This window comes from Scomber japonicus, chromosome 21 (assembly GCF_027409825.1).
Source record: "Scomber japonicus isolate fScoJap1 chromosome 21, fScoJap1.pri, whole genome shotgun sequence".
Classification (NCBI taxonomy): domain Eukaryota; kingdom Metazoa; phylum Chordata; class Actinopteri; order Scombriformes; family Scombridae; genus Scomber; species Scomber japonicus.
The window spans coordinates 10,927,479-10,951,328 of NC_070598.1; the positions used below are offsets into that span (position 1 = coordinate 10,927,479).

Consider the following 23,850-nt stretch of genomic DNA (forward strand, 5'->3'; position numbering starts at 1 on the left):
CTCAAAGCACAGGCGTTTCAGCAAGAATGTACTCTTTAGATATGGGTGATGGAGCAGAACATAGCTTTGGAGTAGTGGCTGACTTACAACATGTTAGCAGTGTACAGTGGGACTTAAAAAATTGAATGCCATCGACTGATTAATACAATGTGGCTTTCAATATATAATACACAGTGGATGAAAAACTGGAATTGGGAAACTGAGACCACTGAGACTGTGGTCAATATGGAATGTATTTGTCAATATGGAATATCTTTGATTCTAAACTAGTAGCACTACAATAATATATCTTTGCTGTCCTGTGGAAACTGTAGCTCCAACATTATTCTACGGCCATGAGAGCATCTTTGCAAGGGTGTACTTGCCTTGCACTTAAAGGTGCCATTTGTAGAAAGGCATCTAGTGGAACATAAATATTCATAAGTATGTTTTTTAGTGTAAAAAGTGTTTTTGTTACTTTAGAATGACCCCTTTATATCTACAGAGGGAGTGGGTGCTCTTCCACAGAGCCCACCATGTTGCACCTCCATGTTTCTACAGTAGCCCAAAATGGACAAACAAAACGCTGGCTCTAGAGAGAAACTTTCACATTTTTCACATAAGTGTGCTAGATGCCACTAAATCCTACACACTCCACCTTCAAATGCCAATATTAACATGCTAACACTGGCAATGCTAGCATGTTGATGTTAAACAGGTATAATGTAATATTCGTTTATTCATTACCAATAAACACAATATATAGGATGAAGATCAAATTAATTTTGCAAGCATGGTTGGTCATAATCCAGCCTACTAGACAAACTGAAATTGTGACCAGATGATTGCTGTAGCTAATGATTCACAGGTTATTACATTTCTATGTGTGGCACAGAAATGTTTGCACCAAATGTCATATATACTCTTCTCCAATATAAATAAGAACAGCATGTTGTTCCCATATGAAAACAGAAAGAAGGACATTATAGGCAATTTGTGTGCTTGGAATCCTTTACTACAAAGAACACCTTTGTTTGCACAATGTCTGCATTTATTACAGTTTTTATGAGCTTTTTACTCATAGTGTCTGTAAATCACTGTTTCATTTCTTTCTTACATGCAATTTTCCTTAGAGCCAAGTGGAGCACTCAAAAAATTGAGAATATGATCAACTATGATATAGATTTACCAATATTCTGATGAGCCAAAGGTCTGCATTGTGATATTTGTTCAACAAAGCTCCATAGATCTTCAATCCATGACAGGAGAAAAATAGGATCATGTAATCGGTGACTGCCATTAACGCTGAGGTTATCAGTGCTGGCAGCATCCACCTACACACACACACACAGAAAATTAGACATTTAAACTGTCAGGAGCTACAGTAAAATTAATTATAGTTGTTTTGTATTTTAAAATAGAGGAACATGTTCGTGCTTCCAACCTGAACTCACTCACTTACTCTCTGTCAAAAAGGAACAACCATGTAATGTTCAAGCAAATATTAATGATCATAGAGACATGAAATCCATAGGGTAGCACTGCAGGCGTGGTGTACAGCCAGTCATAGGCGCTCCTGTGGGGAGTAAGCGTAATATTGTTTGATTTGGGAAGAAAAATTCACTACAGCAAACAAATTATGTCTGTGGGGAAATAATCAGATTCTCTCATACAATGTCAGAGCAATCTACAACATGTAAAGAGAAAATGACTGTATTGAGGGAGACTAAATTGCCTCTAGACTAGGTGGAATGATTTTCAGCAGGCATTAATGTGAGAAAATTAGATTAAAATATCAAGAAATAGACAATTAAGCATTATCTTCTTTTTTAAATTATACATGAATTATGACAAATGGGGCAAGAGCCTACCTTCTACAGAGTCCCACTACAAAGTATATAAACATGGCTAATATCCAAATGTATAAGAAATCCCACACAAACAGAGACCACTGAGCAGGAGTTATGGGTGTTGAATACTTGAGTGTCACATCCTCTGTTTTCTGGTGAAAAACACCTGGATGGAGATAAGCACAGTTTATTATTATTTACTATTCAGTTCTCGTATTTTTCAAAACCTTCAGCTGACCAATATTCACCTGATTTAGCACCAAATCCCGATAGAGAGTTGAACGTTATTGCAACTAAAAAGACAATCAGTCCAAGAAACATGAGCACAACACGGGCAGGGCTGTGGTTTACCATGGTGAGAGTCTGAGGGTGAAAGTCCGTGAGAAAATATAACATCCACACAAAAAAGAAGGCAACAACAAAAACATTATCTTCTTGATATTTAACACTGAGAATCTTATAAATCACCTCTTTACATTTCTACATACAGTACACTCTCAGGCTTATCTGGTTCTTCCACAACAAATGTATTCCAATATCTGCAGGTAACAAACAGGGAATGGCTGTACCGTCCCTGTCATAACCTGATCATAAATCAGTGTATATTGAGCCATCTCTTTTTATGGACCTACAATGAGAACCTGCGAACCCCGCCTGTCATAAACAATCTGCTGTTTAGTTGTTAAAAGCAGGGTAAAGAGTAAAGACCAGGAAGCGAAAATGAAATGAGTACACAATTGGAAGTATGACACTTTACGGCAAAACAGGAAGTTTGCTAAATCAGTGAAGTGACATGGAATAAAAGGTTACAGCTTCACACACACTAACAATGCCTAATGTGCAACTTTCTAGTCAGGAAAGCTGAAAACATCCCTTCCTTTTTGGCATTTAGTTGAAGCTATACTGATAAGGCCACAGGTCTTTACAAACTCTGTTAATCATTACTCACATTTACAATATTTATACAAGTTGTGTAATTTGTCATGATCAAAGAAGCTTCACTTTCATAGATTTTTTTCTTGTTTGTCTTGTATATCTTAAAAAAAAGTTTACTACCAGAAACTGATTTATATACTGATGTATTAATATTATGTTGACATTAGCCATTTATTACCCTCTACTTCTGATTGTAGCTATGTGACTCTTGTCTGTGCAATGATATCGATGGGACTGTGTAATCATTGTGGAAAAAGTGTAAGATTGTATTGTGTTTGTCCTCTTTTTTACTGTATGTAATGTACTTGTCATTATGTAAAATGGTCACTGAGCATGCTGTGCGTGCAGTTTTTTTCCACACAGTGGCACTATTGCATGTCAGTGTGGTATTATTTGAGTGTATGGTATCAGCTCACTGTACTTTTAATTTACATGTAAAAGCAGTATAGATTCAAAAGAAAGTAGGCCTACTGAGAATCTGCCTCTGCTTTGCTACACTTTTCATACACCTTTGGGATGTACCATCTCATGCATTTAAACTGTTGGGTGAAATCAGTTTGTTGTAGTCAGTCAATCTTTTCCACCTCCGATATGAAAGTTTGTTCCCTGACTAGTTCAGTCTAAATTTGAACAGACTCTGTTATTGCTGCTGGTGTAAGCATCTGTGTTTTATGGTGACATTGCTTATTTCTACAGATCTGATACTGTCAGGGGAATGAAATGTAAACAGTGAAACAGAACCAGTGAGATTAAATTACAAAGTGTAGTGCTGGATTACATGTATTTGAAACAATGTCAATGGTAGAACCCGCCACTAACAATTAAGGTTACTGTATAGACAGGTGATTATAGAAATACATGGCTATTTCAGAAAAAGTGCTGACCATAAATAATATCAATAACATTAATTTTAGCTGATACTTGGATACAATAAGAACACTCAAACAGCTAAACTCACTTAAAACAAGTATATTGTGTCCATGTGTGTCATTATCCATATGATCCAATTATTCTGCTTCTGAGGGCTGAGTATGTGGGCAGGCAGTCCGTGACACAGCAGCACAGCTGAGGTTCAACCTTTCTAAAGGCAGTGCTCGACCCAGGAACCATCCCCTGCCGGTTCCTCAGCCGACACCAGATGTTGCCTTGTGGTGTGTTATACTAAATGCTCGGCAATAATTGATGTAGCTCCTTTAGGAGGACTTGGATTAAAGGTTTCAAGGGGTCTGACGCGCAAATACTCATATGCAGCCATATACACAGGTATGCACTCAGTTACACACACTTGAAAAACACACATACACACACACACACACACACACACACACACACACACACACACACACACACGTATATGTTGGAGGTGAGTCATAACAACTGATACAGGAGAGAACATAACAGCTCTGTATTGGTGCTTACAATGTGAAGGCTAGCAGTTCTTCTTGACCATAAAGTCAACAAGCTCTATCCAGTGTACAAAGCTAAATTTACCAAAAGAACACTTAACATTATTGTTGACTTTATACAGTAGCATCATACTGTACAGAGCGGTGTTTGGCTTTTATTTTTGATGTTGTAATCCCACACTGTGACTGGATGACTCTTTCAAGTTGACTGACTGATTGCTGTGACCCATACTGTTGGCAGAGGACAAGGCCCATTTTGTAGACTGCTCATCATCTAATGAATGAAATCATATCCAATTACACGCCCGCCATCTTTGATCACTTATATTATGAGAGATATGTGCGTGATGGGTATTATGAAAGATCACTGTCACTTTGGTAATAAATTATGATTCACTTTATGACTCATGTAGGTTTTGAAATTTCATTGGCTTTCTGTATCACATAGTGATTACATAAAATATTGTCAACATTTTTTCGATGCAGACGAGAAGAGCAATTACCTTGAACTGACAAGGACCCAGATAAACAGAAAAACTATGGCTGGAAATCTTTTTCAATTGCACAAGAAAAAGGATCTCAAATTCAAATACTGATGCAAGCCATCAGCTTCCCTGGCATAGTTTCTGTGCAGACCAGATTGGACAGTTGGGACATTCCTTCATGAACTGCTTGTGATTAGAGACCATGACTAACAAGCTCTGTGTATTTGGACTGTTTATCACCTCGCCGGCAAGGCTATGTGACTTTCACGCTATATTTGTGGGCGACATTTTCGGATCCCTCTGGAACCAAGTTGCCTCCTAATGTCACAATTACACTGCCATGACCAATAGTGGTGGCTGTGCCAACTAGATTACAAATGAGGATGGCAAAGGACAACAAAGGTGAAAGTGGAGGATATTTATTCCCTCAATGCAATCAAGACTTACTCAGAGTACTAGCTCTATAATTTAGATTTTACCACAAAAACGTTTTAAGTTCCAAAAATGTTCTTGCTCTAGCATAACTGAACAAAAACATTTTGAATTACATTGCAACAGGCATTGTTAAGAAATAATTCACCTCTTTTGACTAGCACTAGACACCATATTTTCAGCATTGATGGAAGTTTCACAGGGATCACATCCAATCTTATTCCCTTTCCATCCCTACCTCTCTGCCTGAGACAAGCCATCAGAAGAGATAAATCTCCACATATGAAACCACTTTGGTCTGTAAGAGACTGTCAAAATAGTATTTTCATTCCTTTTAAAGGACCCTGGTAACCACTGCTGTCTACTGCTGTGCTGTATTATCGCTGAGGGTTAACAACGAGTTTGGACACAACACTTTTTTTTATGTTTACAACTCAGGGTGAACCGTATAGATGGTACAATCTGTCTCAATGTCACTGCTTTCCTGTCATTCACACCATCAGTACTTCAAGTGGAGTGTGAATAGTGAAGGTGGGGGATCACAGGACCATTCAGACAAGCCAGGTGATCAGCTTTTTGGACAGTAGAGGCTCAAAGTCATATATTATCAGCAGGGCCTTATTCCTATCAGCACTCCTGCTCAAACTAAATAATAGACAGACAGGGCTAGTATGAAATATGAAAAGACAATTCATTTCTTTTGTTGAAAAGCTTTTAAGGGTTTAAGGAGATATGTATTTACTATGCCAGAGTTATGCATTGAGTGAAGAATAGTTATTGTTAACTGATATTTAATTATTCATTGTAACTTCAAGGCAAGTTCAAAAAATAGTAAAGTGGTAGACTCTGAGTTGGACCCAGAAATGATCATTGTCAAGATTGTCATTATAAATCTTTAAGTAGTACCTTTTTATAAACCTCTTCAAAGTTTTCTTGAGAGCCAAATACACTTGTCCCAGCACTTCTCCAATTCTTGGAAACATCCTGTAGTTATCATTTGTCACTGTGTCCAGACCCCTCTGCGATTATTCCTGAATTTCTTCCACAGTGGTGAATCTTCTCCCTTTCAGTCCCAATTTTAGTTTCTCCAAGCTGTAGGCATATGCTACCTAGTGACAAATCTGATGACTACACACTACTCCTGTGCTGTCAGTGACTTCCAGGAACTGTTGAAAAATGCTAAAACCCACTACACCCACATACTGGTGACTGTAATAAATGAATGGAGCAATATAACAATAACACTTCAAGAAACTGATGCTTCTCACTGAATGGAAAGGTGAGACTGAAAAAATATGTGAATCATATGCTTCACTTATTAGCTTGCAACCCAACTGAACATCCGGGGGTCAGCAGTAGAGGCCTTCAAATGTCCATTACATTCTGAGAAACCAACACCTGACCTCACAGACCCATCTAGCATGTAGCCTTAATATTTGATTCTTTTTTTTAAGGGAACAGCAGAAAATACAACGCTAGAATCGGTATTATGTGTGCAATCATTTATATTTGTGTGCACAGATATCCTAGCTGATTTTAAAATTCCCTTCCTGTAATGCAGCTCGTCTCAGAGTTCTCACATGTTGTCCATTTTAAACGCAAATCGAATCATCCATCATGTTCAGTTTGGTATGGGCAGTACAAACTCCATATCCTTTAATTATCCAGGCAAAACTGAACTAAATCAAAACCTGAATAAAAGTAAATTGAGGTAAATTGAATGTTTAATATGCATGGTATCAAAATGATGGCCTTGCAGAGATGACAAGCATATGATAGCAGTTGCTGCATGGAGATGTATGTCAATAGAAATAGGGGCAATAGCTTGGCCCCTCTGGTTCGTGTTATGATTAATTATACCATCATAACAGCATGTATCTCATTAAAGTATACATATTATAACTGTGGTTACTGTTGGTGGTGGATGTAGAGTAATGATCTGTTCCTGACACCGTCAATGCTTTCAGGCAAACTAACATTTAACAGCAGTGGCATATCTCTCATTCACCAGTATTCTTTCATTCCATCCTTCGTGATTTACACACACACACACACACACACACACAAACATACACACACTTTCATCTCTGAATCCAATACTGTCAGTGCCATAAATTCCTAGCAGCAGAATACACGGTGGTTTAGTGGCATTGTTAGGGCGTCTCAAATGTGGAATTGCTTGATTCCAGGGAAGGTTTGCATGGTTTTGTTTCTCACAAAGGATGTTTTTTGCCTGAAACTGCCTTAAGGACAATTCCATTCTCAGGTGCTCTTATATTGTATCATCAATTTGTATTATTTTGTAATGAAATGCTGTAATAGCCATACCATGTCGAATTTTACTGCAGGCAGTGATTTTTTTCCCTCAACAATCTCTTTTTACATCCACCAGAGAACTCATCTGCACTTGTTGCATTTGGCCGTTGCAGAAAGCTAGAGTAATAGTAGTGGTAACCGCAGGAAACCAAACTTTTTCAATCAAGACAAATGCTCTTTAATGTCTTGTGGCCGCATTGCATTGAATCAGCTTTTTTTTTAAATTAATTGACACTGACTGAATGAGAACATCATGACAGCCTTTTGTAACCAGTTTACTTTATTATTATCTTGTTATGAAACTGAAAAAGTGACAAACTGTATAGTCTATCAAACATCTTACATCATTTTTTATCCATAGAGTTTAACAGTCATACTTGCATTTCAATTTTAATGACTCATCTGTCTGCTTTTTCGGCTGGTTTGGAGAGACGAGAGATGTTCTCATGAATGTGACAGAGGGTAACTCATTTCCAAGGTCACAGTCTTTAGTCAATATGTGAGAAGCCCTTATGACACCTGTCACTTCAGGTGGGATGCCCTGAATTAAGAGCCCAGAGAATAAGAAAGTCACAGTCAGAAAAAAGAGAAGGAGCAAGGGCAAAGAGCAAGATATGTGTAGAGAAAGCGGTGCAGTGAAGCAAAGATAATGTAGTCACTGTTCTCTCAGCACCTACTACCTGTCATTGAACAGTTCAAGCAGGAATTGCTCCTGCCTGTCTCTACCAAGAGGACATGGCAGCTACAGAGTGACAACACGGTGAAAGAAAGTAACAACACAAAGCTATAGCACCAATGTATATACAGCTCTTTCACCAGGGCAAGAGTTCGCACACATACTGGAATGTGTAAAACATACAGTGTTACGGTTGCACAGGACATCAGATGATTTGTTGAGCATCTTAACATGCAGCAATGTATAATAGTCTCATTAAACCAAAGTGCTGTCAATATAAAGCTCCTTACAGTATATTACAGCTGGTATAGGATTCTTACTTTTGCTTCAATCCACAAATCTTGTTTCATCTTGTTCATCCACTGTCCTGACAGAGAACCGCTGTAATGTTCTCACATTGTGCTGTTCAATATTTAATACTTCCCCATGAATTTCTTTTGTAAAGTTTAGGGAAGTGTGAAAAACACTAGTCCCATAGAGGGAAATGGGGGGGCTAAAGAGGTATGAAGCCAGGATGGCAGTCGCATGAATGTGGGGAAAATGAAAAAGTGTGAATACTGCCTTTTCTGCTCATGGCGATGAAGATTTTAGATTTCCAAAACCCTCAACAGGAACAGAGCTGTTACAAGCCAACAATGGGGGTTTACTGATGTGTGATGACTATTCGCTCTTCAGTTATTCATTTATAAATCCTATAAATCATCCATAAAAGTGAATCTGAATGAGCTCAATCTATGGAAGACATTGATATGAGTTCATCCTCGTGTAAAGTGTCCTTTGGCTCTTTTACAACCAGGCAATGACTATTCTATATATTCTATATTCTATATACTATATACTTAGGGAATTATGCTGTTGTGATATCAGCCTTTCTATGACCTGTTTTGTTTTTTTTACTGTATGCCTTATGGAGAAAAAACTCGTTGTGTATTCCACCCCCTGTGTCTGAATTATTCAGCATCAATGCCATTTCTATTCTTAGTGCTTCTACTAGTGTTTGCATGGGCTGCAGAAGAAACCTGAGCATAAACATCATAAGAAGCATATATGTTCCAGATTCCTTTACAGGATATAAATTAATCTCTGTTCATTAGCTTGCTCATAGCTTTTAATATTACTATTGCAGTTAAGAAAGTTCACATATGTATGTGAGCAATTGTAAAAGTGAGTTAAGATTCTCCAGAATAAATGATATGTAGCAGCATACATGAGAAAGACATGGTAAAACCGATATGTAAATGATGAGAGATTAGATGTTTACAAGTCACTTGTCAGGCCTGAAATTAATTTGGTTTAAGACAATGACCTGAATTAAATCAAATCAAAAAGCAATAGAGTCTTCAAGGGAACATCAAAGCTTTGCAAATGTCCCTCTGGGCTGCTCCAAGAGCATCGATCGAAAAATGCTGGGTGGGAACATGCTTACAGTCTCCCATCCAGTAAAACAGATTTCAACCAGCCACTCCTCGTAGCCGAGATCTGCTAATCTCTCAAGTCTGAAATTGTTCTGAGAAAAGCAGCAGAAGAAGGGTAACTGGCAGTAGAGGAGTGGACGGGAGGGTAAATCTGAAACTGGGTGACATCTGCTGCATACTGCTGCTGCTGCTGCGATCAATATGCTGCTAGAAATAAAAATAGAATTTTGTTTTTCTCTGTCATGTTATGCAATTCTCAATTTACACGCAATATTTATACCCACAGGCAAAGAAGTCTTTTTGGTGTTGTTTGATGTCATGGTCGAATTTTTAACATTAAGCTTTGCACTGTTACAAGCCTATCACTGCTGGGGCAGCATCAGCAGAATTTTTAATGATGTAGAATGATTAATAATTTACATTAATATGGCTTGTGCTTCATCCACTAGCAACATGAATTTGATTAATCAAATAAATCGCAATGTAATTATAACCCACAAGATTACTCTGTTGACAGAGTAAATACATGCAAACCACAGTGCAAAAATATGTCAGTGCTGACACTGACTTGTAAAAATGTAAAATATAATAAGCAAGGAATACAATTGCTTCTTCTTGGAGTTTTTGTTAGACAGGTGAACAGGCACTCAGAGAGAGAGAGTGATTTCAAGGTAACTGTGACAACAAACTAATCTGACAGTTACTTTGGACTTTCTGTGTCATCTTTCATATGTTTGCAACTACCTCCTTTGGTATGAATTATTGATAAATAGCTGGCTGTTGCATGCTGAGCCAGAGAGAGAGAGAAAATATGGACTGGATTAGATTGCAGACATCCTTAAATATCTTTAAAATATGCATAAAGTACCAGCCGCATTTTACCAAGCATGTAAAATGTGATCAAATGTTGCTGTGCTCATGGATTTGAAATGGTCATCCTTTTTTTTAAAAAATTACACAGTCAAAAAAAATTTGGATATCCTATTTCAGTCTTGAAATTATTTGCTGTCAGGCATCAGGGGTCAGAGGATTTTATTATTCTCATCAAGTTACGTCTGTGTATTTTTCTGTTTCTCAGCCTCGAGACAAAATTTTGAGAGAGGCAAGCCATGTAGCACACTGTGATGTGCAGGCTAGCAATATGGATGCACTGTACTTGCAAGATGCTGTGACGCAAATAAGATCACACATGCCTCCTGAGGGACACGCTGCACCAGCACAAGTTCCATTAAAGACACCACACATGGAAAACAATCTTGCATTTGGATATACTGCAAGTAACCCTGAAGACACAGGAAAAGGGACACCTGTGCTTGTTGTTCTTTAAAGCGCAGCTCTTGCAGATTTACTGCAGCAAGCTTCGGATGACAATTTAGTACCCTTGGGACAAGGCCAGACCCATTATGTTGAAAATGAGAGTTAAAGGGAGAAAATGTGCTAGTTTAGGTGAAATTAGCACAGCAGTGAGTTTTACAAATCCATTTCACCTCTGTTCCATCATAATGCTCCACTGGCAACACAGATAATCCATCTTATTTGCATAGAGTAAAAGTGTGACCACTCATTATACAGTAGCTTAATTTATTTTCTCTCTCTCTCTCTCTCTCTCTCTCTCTCTCTCTCTCTCTCTCTCTCTCTCTGTGTTGTGTGTTGTGTGTTGTGTCAGAGGGGAAATATTGATTTCACCGACACTTCCAGGGAACGCCTTCAATGCTGCCTCCAATAAATTGTTGATTGCTGGTTGATGAAAAGGCTTCAGGCTACAATAAATTCCCTGATAATGTCTTAATGCAGACATTTCCTTATGCAGCGTCACATCCAAACCAAATCCATGCATTCTATTCTAAATGATTTTGTTAAACCCTGATCATCCAAAATCCACACTAACAAATGCTATTAGCCCATGGCGAGTTCAGTCTTTGCTGCTGCTGCTGTTGCCAGGGTTATGCCATTGAAGTATGCACCCTTGTTATTAGATCTAGGCTGCCTGGCAGGCACAGAACAGAGGCTACGCTGGTTTGCTGGTACTTGCTCTCTCCCAGCAGAGAAGCCTCCAGTCATTCATCAGTATCACTGCTAGAGAGAGACACAGAGTTATGGGAGAAGTCTGTATGATGTGCACTGTGTGCACTGTGTTGCACAACTGTCTCAGTTTTGTCTCTCTCTCTCTCTCTCTCTCTCTCTCTCTCTCTCTCTCTCTCTCTCTCTCTCTCTCTCTCTCTCTCTCTCTCTCTCTCTCTCTCTCTCTCTCTCTCTCTCTCTCTCTCTCTCTCTCTCTCTCTCTCTCTCTCTGTGTGTGTGTGTGTGTCCATACAAATATTTGGGATTCATATGATAACAATAACACAGATGTCAACATTAACATACTGGAACTGAGCAAACTACAATCCTCACTGATGTTGAAAACTATCTATCACACTTTCCGTACCTGAATCAGAAACTACTGATCCAACTACTGACTCTTCCATTAATCACATTTCCCTCTAATGTAGAAATCTAAGGGCTGTCTTTGACAACAAGCTTAACTTTGACTGTCATGGGTAGTTGGTTGTCCAATCATGCTTCACACACACACCTTCATACATCTCAAAGATTTCTCTCTCTCTCTCTCTCTCTCTCTCTCTCTCTCTCTCTCTCTCTCTCTCTCTCTCTCTATGGTTGGGGGTGGGGGTGGGGGTTGAGTTAATTTCTATACTGATCTGTCATCTTGGATGTCCTTGTAAAACACTATGTAACCTGTTTTTTTAAAATGCTATATAAATACAATGATAAAGATAATAATATGTATTATTATTATGCAGCCCAGTTGGTTACAAACACAAAAAATTAACATCTGCCCTAACCTGAAGACAAAATAAGATAACACAAGTAAATGAAACAACACCTAAAGGTATGCTACTGTATGTTTATGCAATTTGTAACTGGGGCCTGCATGATTACATAATCTTGTGCCCCTGTCTTTTGCAGGGGCCCTTAACAAAATATAGATATTATTATTTTAGTTTATATTGTCCTCACATGGTGCATTTTACCAAATAAAGTAAAAAATGTAATCAAGTTGGCCTCCATAGTACTTGATCGAAACCCGGAGGCAACCATGGCATGTTCATGTCAGTATTTTGTTGCTGATTTAGGCGCTGAATGTAGGAAATAACCTAAACCTAAATAGCCACTAAATGATCTACATCTCGGATCCTTTCTCCCCCTTTCCTGTGATAATGTGCACTAACATTTATAATAGCATAACCATTTCGTGCTGTAGTGGTGCTGTTGCCTTCGACTACCTCTAAATAATCTTGTAGAATTGCGGTTGGCTGAATCCAAACGTCAGATTCCATGTCAGACTTTTCCTCTCGCCGTTCATGTGAAGCGCTGTTTCATGCATTCAGTGATGCCTCTGCAGCCCACAGACGGAGAGATACAGGGAGATACTACAGTGTATGGGACCTTACCATCCAAGTGACGTCTTATATGATGAATTTCGTTTCGCAATAATCTCAAGGCAAAAAGACCATTTCAGCCAAATTCACAGGATTTACTCTCGAGGCGATTGTCGTGCTGCCAATCTACTGTGTTGACAAGGTAGGGGGGCAAATGCGCAAATTGTTTTCTCCTTTCATTCATTCTACAGTGACAATTTCTTTGCGTTATAATCGATGCATATGATTTCTGAAAGCATGCTTCGACTTGGTCCTGAATATGCAATATTTGCTGTTTCTTTCATGTTATGAAATTGTGTATGATGGGCTGCATTGATTCTATAGATTTCCATAACTTTCTCGTAAACTCCGACACTAAAAGCAATCAGGTAATTTGTTTTGACAAAGTTGTTAGACTGAATTTTCCCCTGTGGCATCCTGTCAGCCTTCCTTACCTAAGTGATAATGAGGCAAGAGTAATATATCAAATCAACCTTTCCGTGCGCCTTGACTGAGCAACGGCGTCTGCAATTGCGTCTTTGGCATTATGTGAGGACGTGCCACACAGTTTTTTTCCACTTTTACAGCACAAACAAAGCTTGTTTTTCTTTCTAAGCGCTCAATGAAAAAAAATGGAAAAAAAAGAACTGGCTGCTACCACTTGTGGGATGAGGATGATGCAGTAATGGTCAGCCGAACATGTGCCGTCATATCACTCCTCCTGTCTGAGGCTTTGAGGTATTAAATTGGCCACATCTTCCTTCCATTATAGGCTGAAGCGTTGTAAGCTGCTCCGCTGATGAATAGTAGGGGCCACATGCCTTATTGGTAATGTCAATAGCTCTATGGCTTCATTCAGGCTCTTTTGGTCCAGTCGGTCTCCTTTGCAAATTATCTTGAAGTTGCATGTGCCTTTTTTGCACCGACAGCACTGTGTGATTCTAGTGATTAAAACACTGCCACAAGTAGTAGCTCATGAAACTCATAAATGAACAACATTACATCTGTAAATGACTCTGTAGACTAACTCCAGCTGCGATATGAATGGATCACTTGTCTGATGTAAATGCACAACCAGTTCATCTACCAGAAGAAAGCAGTATTAATGGCTCCTGGTGTAGATGGAAATTATATGCTATTAGAACAGGCTGTGTAATTATTGGTGTGTGTGTGTGTGTTTGTGTGTGTGTGTGTGTGTGTGTGTGTGTGTGTGTGTGAAGGGGCACTAAGCCAAGGGGGGTCAGGGGGTGGTGCAATTGTTATTCTTACTCCAGCAGAGGTAGTGGAAGATTCAAGGACAACAGGAGGGATCAAGGCTAAGAGGTCAATGAAGTATGAAGAAGTCATTAGTAGGTTACCAAGGAATTAAGCATTTAGATGATGCAATAATGGGAATATTGAAGTGCAGCAGCTCACATAGATCCTCTAGATTTGAGGTAATGGGCTATAGAACAAGAGGCATATTTAATGATTTTCCTCCTCTCTTTATCTTTCTTTTCTTGCTTACCCTAACTGAAAAGCATTGCAAGGCAGACATTTTTTGCAAGCGCATTCTCTTATCTCAAAGAAGCAGCGAACAATCCCCACAATCTGTTGATCTTCCTTGTGCGCCCGTGTCACTTCCTTAAACCGTAAACGTGCATGCTTTCCTTGTTAAACCCAAGGCCCCACATCTGTTCCCCTTCCCATCCCCCATTAGGTACCTTCTGCATCTCGCCTGTATGGCTGACTGCAGTGGCTTCATACAACTGTGGAGAAGGAGTGTTGGAGTGATCATTAGCTGCTGTCCTTCTTTGCCTGTCAGATAATGATGGACCCTGCACTGAACTCTCAACCAATGTGCCTTTGCTTCATTACCTTCCTTTTTGTCCTGATTCTGTTATCAGCTGTAGTCAAATCCCTCCTGTATCATTTCCATATAGTGAAGCCACCTCCACAGATGGTGAGCATATAAGAATCCGTCGACTTGAAGATCTTTTGTGAGTGCCTCTTTTTATTCCTGTGTCAATTAGCACAGGGCTTATCCTGCTCCTCTCTGTGTTGTACTGTTGAACTAAGCAACACTCCTTTAGTAAAAACACGATGAGATATGCTCTGCTACAAAATACCTGTAAACACTGGCTTAGCCACTGCTTTCCACATGCTGCCAGTAGAATATTAAGGATGCTTTTGGAGGGAGATAAGGGCCATTGCATATTTTAAAATCTCTGTATATTTTTCACACTTCCTCCATACCCAGCAACTCTCAGCTTGCCGTGTAATTATGCAGATAATGTTGTCCGGACATAAATGTGTCATCGTAGACAGTCCAAATGGCCGTGTTTGTGTGTTTGCTGTGCTGTTTTGAGCTTGTCTTTGAAGCCATGCAACCCTGAAATTAAAATGAAATTATAAAATGGGGCATCAGATTTGAGGCTAGTAGTGGCACAAATATTGCTTTCTAACACCCCAAGGGTTTACAATAAAAAAATAAAAAAAGGGATGATGACGAGAAAGAAGATTTCACAATGCACAGTGATGACATAGCTGCTACTCATAACTTACCCCCGTCAGGTTTTATTATTTAGGGCCAGAAGTCATAATCGTGTTGTAATGATGGCTGTGGATGATGAGTCAGCTATAGTAGTATTCTCTGATGCGCTGTAGTTCTAGGCTGAGTTCTTTTCTTTGCTGAATTTTAATTATGCTGCACTATTCCACCGAGCAGAGCCCCATCAGGTCCCACTACGTCTTGTTGTTTCAATGGTTCAGTTATGAGAACAGGACATCTTCTGTTTCTGAGGCTTTTCTCTCACACCAATAAGACTTTACAGTTTGGCTTGAGGATACTCTTCAGTGGTCCTGCAGTGTTCCTGTAATCTCTTTCTGCACACTTAGCTGCTCAGATTGGTCGTATGGGAGCTGTCAGCAAGCTAGTTTAATTTCTTCAGCTTTCCTCCTGTGTATTATTTTTTTTTTCAAAAGCATGGAGAACAAGCTGCATACAGCCCACGGGAAAACAGTGGAGAAAGGTATGTTTTTGTGCTCCAAACTGTGAGGCTTAGAGAGAGCTGAACTTTTCTATAAAACCTTTATTCACTGAAGACCATGCGCAGGCCCCCAGGAGGAGTGTGTGCGCCACTGCCTGTGAAGCAGGCCTCACTGTACCCAGGCAGATTGTTACCCACATTGAATGAACATAGACTCAATGCTCGGCTAAATTTGCTAATCCTCTCCTATGAGATTATCTTCCTTTTGAGGAGTTTTAGGATGAAAAAAAAAAATCACTTTCTGCTTCCTAGGGTTTTTAATAAATCATCTGGTATTTTAAAATGTTTTACATACCCATGGATGTCAAGCAAGTGCCAGAACACAATCACTTAGCTGTCACATACTGAACTAGTAAATCTGAAAGTTTGTTATATTGTAATGTTTATCTTTTTAATTAATTGACTAATTAATGACACTAGACAGAAAATTAATTGGCCATTATTTTGATGATTGAATCATCTTTTTTGTTATTTTTAATCCAGAGATGTCAGACATTTGAATTTTTGTGCATTATTTCATGCATAGTAAACTGAGTATCCTTAAGTTTTTTGGACTATTGGTCAGACTAAGCAAGACCTTTTAAGATGTCACGTTTAACTCATTTAAAAAAATTCTCCACTAATTTCTGGCATTTTATAGACTTAACGCTTAATTGAGAAAATAATTGGCAGATTAATCATTAAAGATAATCATTAGTTGCAGCCCCATTGTAATTCATTTGGGAGTCAATCCCTCTGCCCTGATAATGGGCTGCAACTGAAGCATGTCAGTGAAATACATTACAGTTACTGATGATGTCACTGTGCTGTATGTACAGTATTCTGTTGACAACATGTCTGTGTGTGCAGCAACCTTTAAGTCACTGCTACTGAATGTCTGATGAAGTGTTATTTACCATTACAGCTTCCCTTCATGCCTGCAGGTCTGACTTCAATCTATGCCACAGGTTGTCTCTGTGTGTTCATAGTGTGTGTCAAAACACACACATCATTATCACACCATTTTCTCTCTGCAGTTCTATCAAGCCTCCTGTCTTGTCCCATCTTTTATTATTAAGGGGATGCTAACAGCCACAAAGGTCTCAACTTTGTTGTCCTTACAAACATGCAGCGAGACTGGGTCCCATTCCATATATGACGCCATTCATGCCGCAGCGTGCTCTGTTGAAATGCCCTGGTGTTATAGCCGCCTTCTTTATTTGCTTTTCACCAAAAACTAGGGCACTCATTTGTTGATATAAAGACATACTGTAGACCTGTATTTGCCAGGGGACAATGTCAATTCTGGTGCGGGAGCGAGGGAATGGGGAAGAGAGGCATGTTTGTATGCCTTCCAGCTATTGGAGCATGCTCCAACTGTGAAAGGCCACTGCCATTGTTGGGTAACATAATCCACCAGGGAGGCCTTTGGCCAGACACTGGGGAGGACTGCCTGTGCACACTCTCCCTCTCTCGCTCAGTATAGATGCATATCCCTTTCTGTACTGGAATCAGCTGCTAAATGCTAAGCAATTTTCAAGTGTAACTGAACCGGCATGTGGGGTGAAAGCACACATATGCCATTATTGTTATCATTCCAAACACAAACTCTCTACTAGCTGACTTGCTTATTTAAACAGTCTTATTGATAGCAGTATATTCTGATATTCTCCACTGATGGCAAGGCAAGCTCTGGATGAAGAAATATAGACACAAATACCTCCTCTGGGGAAAAGTAATCCCAGAGATAACACTCTCTAGATTGTTTTAATGAAGTATTGTGGTGTGTATCGTCACTTGCAGAAGTGATACGGACAATAATGCATCTGTGAGCGGTAGATATGTGGTTTAGTGGTGGAATCAGTGGCTTATCAGACTCATGCTTTAGTGTTGGATTGCTTGCAAACTAATAAAAGTGGACATCCTTTACCGCCATGAAGGCTGATATAATCAGCTACGTACATGCATGTGCTGCAGGTATATGCTCTCCAGCTGCTCATGCAGAAACCAAAAAAAAACATGTACACATACAGAACATGTAGTATGCACTCGAGTGAAGATCTATCTGCTTGTGACTGTCTGATCAGTAAACCTTCACTTCAGGTTTACTGCAGTGTGTAGTTTTAAAGGTGCAATGTGTAGAATTTAGCGAACAATGGGATTAAATTAAAAGGAAAACAATTCACTGTACAAAAGCTCCAGAACTGTGAATGAAATCAACAGTGGTTATTTAGTTGATTTTAAAGTCCAAAAATCATATAATCATGCGATGACATCCTCCAAACTACTGTACCTTTTAATCTACCAAGTAAACACTAATTAGATGCTATTTGCATTCATCCAGTATTTTAAATCTGGACATTTATCCAATTTCCAGTGCCTTAAATAATCATTCTAATAATCATAGTAGAAAGAGGTTTTCCATGCATCTTCCAGCAATATGAAGCTGAATGAGGTTTTCAGATGAGCAAAGACTGGAGCACACTGATTGATTTGCAGCCTTTCATAGTGCAAACAGACAGTGTTTCAGCACTACTGTGTCTTCATCAGAGTCAAAGAGGACAAAGGCATAAAGCAAACACAATTTGGTTGGTCTGTTTGCACTATTAAAGGCTGCGAATCAATCAGTGTGCGCCATTCTTTTCTCATCTAAAACTTATCTGTAGTCATACCCTCTCTAAACAACTTAAAATGTACAATTGTGTGTATTTGGTAAATGTGTCACCTGGTAAACATGAATCCAGAATCAAATGAACTGCTAAATCAAACCATTGTACTGTATAGTCAGATGAAAACACAGTACCGGTCAAAGGTTTGGACACACACACAGTTTTTTGATTGGTTCTGTACATTTCTCTATGCAATACATAACAGTTCCGCCATTTCTAAACTTATCAGAATTATCCAACACTATAAACAGTCAAATAGCAGGTAATTAGCAGTCGTACGGTTAAAATGTTTCCAATGAAAGATGCATTATTACTTTCCTCACTTACAATTTCATGTTCTTTGTGTGCAAACAGCTTCATTCAGCTAAGCGTACTCTCTCTTGCCTCAATTGTAAAGGCTCTGCATTTGAATGGGTTGTATATACATATATATATATATATATATATATATAGATATAGATATAGATATAGATATATAGATATAGATATAGATATAGATATATATATATATAGATATATATATATTGTAAAGGCTCTTTGTAAAGGCTCTGCATTTGAATGGGTTGTATATACATACATACATATATACACAAATATATATATATATATATACATACATATATATATATATATATATATATATATATATTTACAATTGTATGTTGTATGTATATATATATACACTCACTTTTTTTGTTTTTTGTATGAAACGGTTTTAATGCTTATTTCTTTATACCACCGTCTGTTAGATTGCATATAAACTAAAGGATTCTAATTTCCATGCAAAATGAAGCTTTAAGGAACATCTAGATGGCTTGTCTACTAACCTGACAGTGACTGGAGGAGATGGCTGATGCCTCTTGTGAGAAAAATTTGACAAGATCTCACTGTTTTGGCATGAGGGGATAAAGAATATATATCAGTGGAAAAGTGTAAGAGTAATGCATGTTGTGCCTTTTTCAAGAGACACACAGCAAAATACCAATATTTGCTACAATTGATATCTCAGTATATAGTTTGTTTTCATGCATTCAGGGTCAAGAAATGCAATGACATCAATAACAATCTACTGTGCTGTATGTCAGATAGAATAATTATATTCTCTTGTGTAAAATGCAAAACGAGACATGTCTAAGTTTCAAATTGATCTGTATCATCAGCACAGCACATAACCTATTTGAAATGTGTTTTTTGACGAAACAATATTATTATATTATTATATATATTATTAATATTATTTTCTATATTCAGATTGTCAGACAAAAGCATTTTATTACATAAATTCCTTGTTATTGATTAGATATACACATGACATTTGTAGTCTGACAGGGTGATAGCTTCTAATATCAACCCAACATTTTAAAAACGTGTCTTTTTTAATGTGCATCTTGTTCCTGAGGCGTCTGGATTAATTATTTAATTGGGGATAATATTTTGGCAGTCATCTCTTAGATGGGATGATCAGTAGAACAGGAAAGGGCCCCAATCAGTGTCTCTTCAACCTGTTTAACCTCCACGTAGCACAAGTGTTACATCCTATAATGACAAATTAATGTGACATTTTCACCGTTCCCCGACACTGATGAGGGATTTTGCAATCCAACCCAGACACAAGAGAACTCCCCTTTTATTGTATTTCAGTTTGAGCTAATTTTGGAATTTATGAAGCTGAATAATCATTTTTAGTTGGAGACAGGGGCATCTGAAACAGTATAGTGTCACTGGTTTTGAATTACTACATCATTTGGTGAAGGGTAATTGGGATAAGGTGTCTTGGTGCAGGATTTGAAAGAACAGGGCATTTACAGTAGCATGCAGATGTTATTGTGTTGCATTATGGGAAATGTAGGAGGCGACGTTTATGGAGCTTGACCTGTACTAGGGATTAAAAGTCAGGATGAATTGGACTCTTATGCTACTAATTCTGACCTCATCTTTTGATCTGGCTCTCATGGGTCTCCTTTAATATAGCAGTTTCATTTTAAATTGCCGGAGTAGCCCTTTAACTTTAACGACTCCAGTGGAGATGCTCAGTGTCTCTATGAGATAGAAGGAATTGAGAGAATGTAGCACAGGCTGTTGTTAAGGAAACAGCTGTTATATCTTTAATGGAAGATATCGGTCTTTTTTCAGCTTTCATAGTTTCATCATTACTAACGCTATTTCTTTCTTTTCCCTTTTGAGCTGAAGTCAGTGAATTTAAATATTAATCAGCATTTTTTTTGCAGCAATTTAAAATTTTGCAGCATTTTTCAAGCAAAGAGCAAAAGTGATATCAACTTTCAACTTGTTAGTATTATAGATATGTTGTTCTCTGCTTTTATAGTGGGATATATTTGGGTTTTGCCTTTTGCTCATAATTAACAAGCACTTTGAAGAAGGCTTCATAAAATAGTGATGGGACCATTTTCTGGCTGTTTTTTCAACAAAAGAGTTAATCAAAGATTAATCAAATATTGGCACGCAGGTGGTCGAGTGGTTAGAACGCATGCCATATACAGTACACAGCCAACTCCGGTTCAAATCCCGATCGGAGGTCCTTTGCTGCATGTCACACCCCCTCTCTCTCTCCTGTTTCCTGTCTGTCTACTGCTAAATAAAAAGGTGTCAATGCCAAGAAAATAAAAATAAAATATTGGCCTAATTGTTAGTTGCAGAATTATTCACCATGTTAATAACTCAGACTGTTATTTGTCTGAACTTGATAAAACTTATGGTGAAGGGCTGCGTCAAGTCATTATCCATTAACGATTTATCTTCTAAATATGTTTTAAATGATTTAGTTTTGGGGGGTGTTACAAAAAAGTGAGAAATGTTGTCACAGAGTCCAAGGTAACATCTTAAGGGCTTGTTAACCCCAGCACAAACAGATTTTAAACAAAAACTAATTTTTTATCAAGGAATTATTACCCCACACTATGCAGCAGCTTATTTCTCACATTGTCAGTTTGCCCTGCCAGCATCCCTCAATGCCACAGCTTCTGCAGTGCCCCCTCTCAGTGGCTGTGACAGGAGAAGAAGGATGGCGATGAATCAGGGGCATGACAAAGATCTTGTGAGCACTGACTCCTCTCTGAGTTGCCGGACACTGTCACGCAGTGATAAAGCATGTGATCATAGTAACATTCAGCCATTTTAAAGCTCATAGGCAATTTTGGTTCCACAAAGCTGCCGCACATTACTGTTCCACAGGGCTTGGTTTGATACCACTCTCATTTGGTTGTGGGTATTTTTAGTTTTGCAACGTGCTAATAATATTTTTTCTTATTTTAAGTCATCAAAATTCAGTTATATCCCTATCCATTCTTAAATGCATACTAGGTTACACTATTGTTGGCATTAGCATGTCATGTGCCTGTCAGTGTCTCCATGGGAGGCCCAGACTGTCATGTGACCAAACATCAAGGAAAGCCTCTGTGAGCACTGCTCCCGTTTATTTAAAGCAAGGAGATTTATTTAAGAGCCCGTTGCACAAGATAAGCTGCAAAGGTACAGCTCTAAATGGAATAGAAGAGCCTATTTGTAAATGTCCGCAAGTGCCTGGCTTTAAGTGCCTGGCTGAGAGATGAATAGAGGCGATAAGCAAAAGAGGGTAATTTCAACAATGGGTATTTTAAAAGGTAGATATTTTGCGATGACAGCCTTTAATTGATCTCATGACTTTTGCATAGAGTATAATATGGGTTTTTTATTGAGCTCATCTAAATGCTGACACCACTCTGTCAATTCAGGGAGCGTAATCGTTAGAAGGATGGCTTGTGTGGCCTGAAAGTCAGAGCAGAAATTCTGAAGCAGCAACTGCAGATTTTTTTCCCCCTACCTCAAACCTTACACGCACACAACGTGGATTTACTTTGATCCCATCCTTGACAATAAGAGCCTGCAAGAGATGGTCTGCGGCAAAACTGACTGTGCGGCGATGTTTTACACAGTTGTTTTGGATCCAAAATGGCATCAGCAGAATCTGAAAAGCTCCTCTATGTTCTTGACTTTAATTGAGAGAAAGCCCCTCAAGCGTAATGCCAATCTTCCCAGTGGAGAAAACTCTACAGGGAATGTTTCCCGCAGTGAAAATGTCGAACTACTCATTCTGTGCCAGGGTTACAGTGCTTGCAGCTCTCTGTCTCCCTTTATTGTGAGATGGTATTGACCAATATACTTATAAAAGCATAAATCATATGATTGACATTTCAGTGGTTATATAGAAAGCTTAGACATGGCCCTGACTGCTTAGATTTACTGTACATTCTCCAGTACATACAGTAATCTTGATATGGTTGCATGATCTATACGATTAGTGTGGATTGGCATAGCTAACCACTTTCTCATGACAGCAATAATAATCTATTTTTGAACTAATAACATTAGTCGTGTTGGGGAAATATTTATTCCTACATGGAAGTGACAGGAACACTTTTAACCTGTCACTTAAATAATTGATAAAGAAAGGAGGAGAAGTGGGGGGTTCCAGATGAAGCACTAGAGTTTCACATAGGGCCCATGTACTGTGGAATGTTCATGTAAGGAAAGGCAGGGCCCTAAAACTCTGCCAGATTTCATTTCACGCTCCGCAGAGCACAGACTCTGAGACGGTGACATTTACATGGCCCTCTATACCAGCGCCAGTTGCTGCAGGCCCAAGGCACTGGCTAAATCAGGCACAAGGGCCAATGAATGAGGAGGCATCGCAAGCAGCAGAACAAGGAGGAGATGTCTAATGTGCTGTGCAGAAGGAGCACACATAGCATGAGTTTATGTTAAAAAGACTGTGTCACATCATTCATTGAGAGTAAAAAAAAAAGAGCCTTCTGTGGAGAAACATGCATTATTTGAAATATATATGAATTATGCACTGATAATGTGTCTACTTTGTCTCTGTATCATCACAACACTACAATGATGCTAAATGATATTCTGTAGTAGCTCAGCACCCAAGACCTTTGTAAATGATTATGGCTGCTTTGTGTAGAACATGAAAAGCCATGAACTCGCACAAACATATTAAAACAGGTCAGTTAGGCAAAACCTATTATACAAATAAATTATACTGTATGTGCAGCAGTAGTGCTGATTGTTTGTGTGTATGTGTGAGTGGGGGAGGAGACCATTCTGTAAGACCAGCTTTTCCAGGGATAATCTACTCCAAAGACCAACTGGTCATCTCCTAACATAAAGGTAATCGGGCCAGTTTGAATTCTAGTTAACCTTTCCTGCCTGACTTTAACATATTCATTCTATCCCTCGCTAATCTCATTGGGT

At 38.7% G+C, this 23,850-nt stretch overlaps 1 protein-coding gene across 3 annotated transcripts in view; it reads left to right on the forward strand.

The window, feature by feature from the left end:
- The first annotated feature begins 12,939 nt into the window (after positions 1-12,939).
- Positions 12,940-23,850, forward strand: part of LOC128382424 (disks large-associated protein 1-like) — a 94,308-nt gene continuing 83,397 nt past the window's right edge. For all 3 annotated transcript variants that reach the window (XM_053342410.1, XM_053342411.1, XM_053342412.1), the window contains exon 1: positions 12,940-13,077. The gene's annotated coding sequence lies outside the window, so the exon portion shown is untranslated. The remainder of the gene's footprint in view (positions 13,078-23,850) is intronic.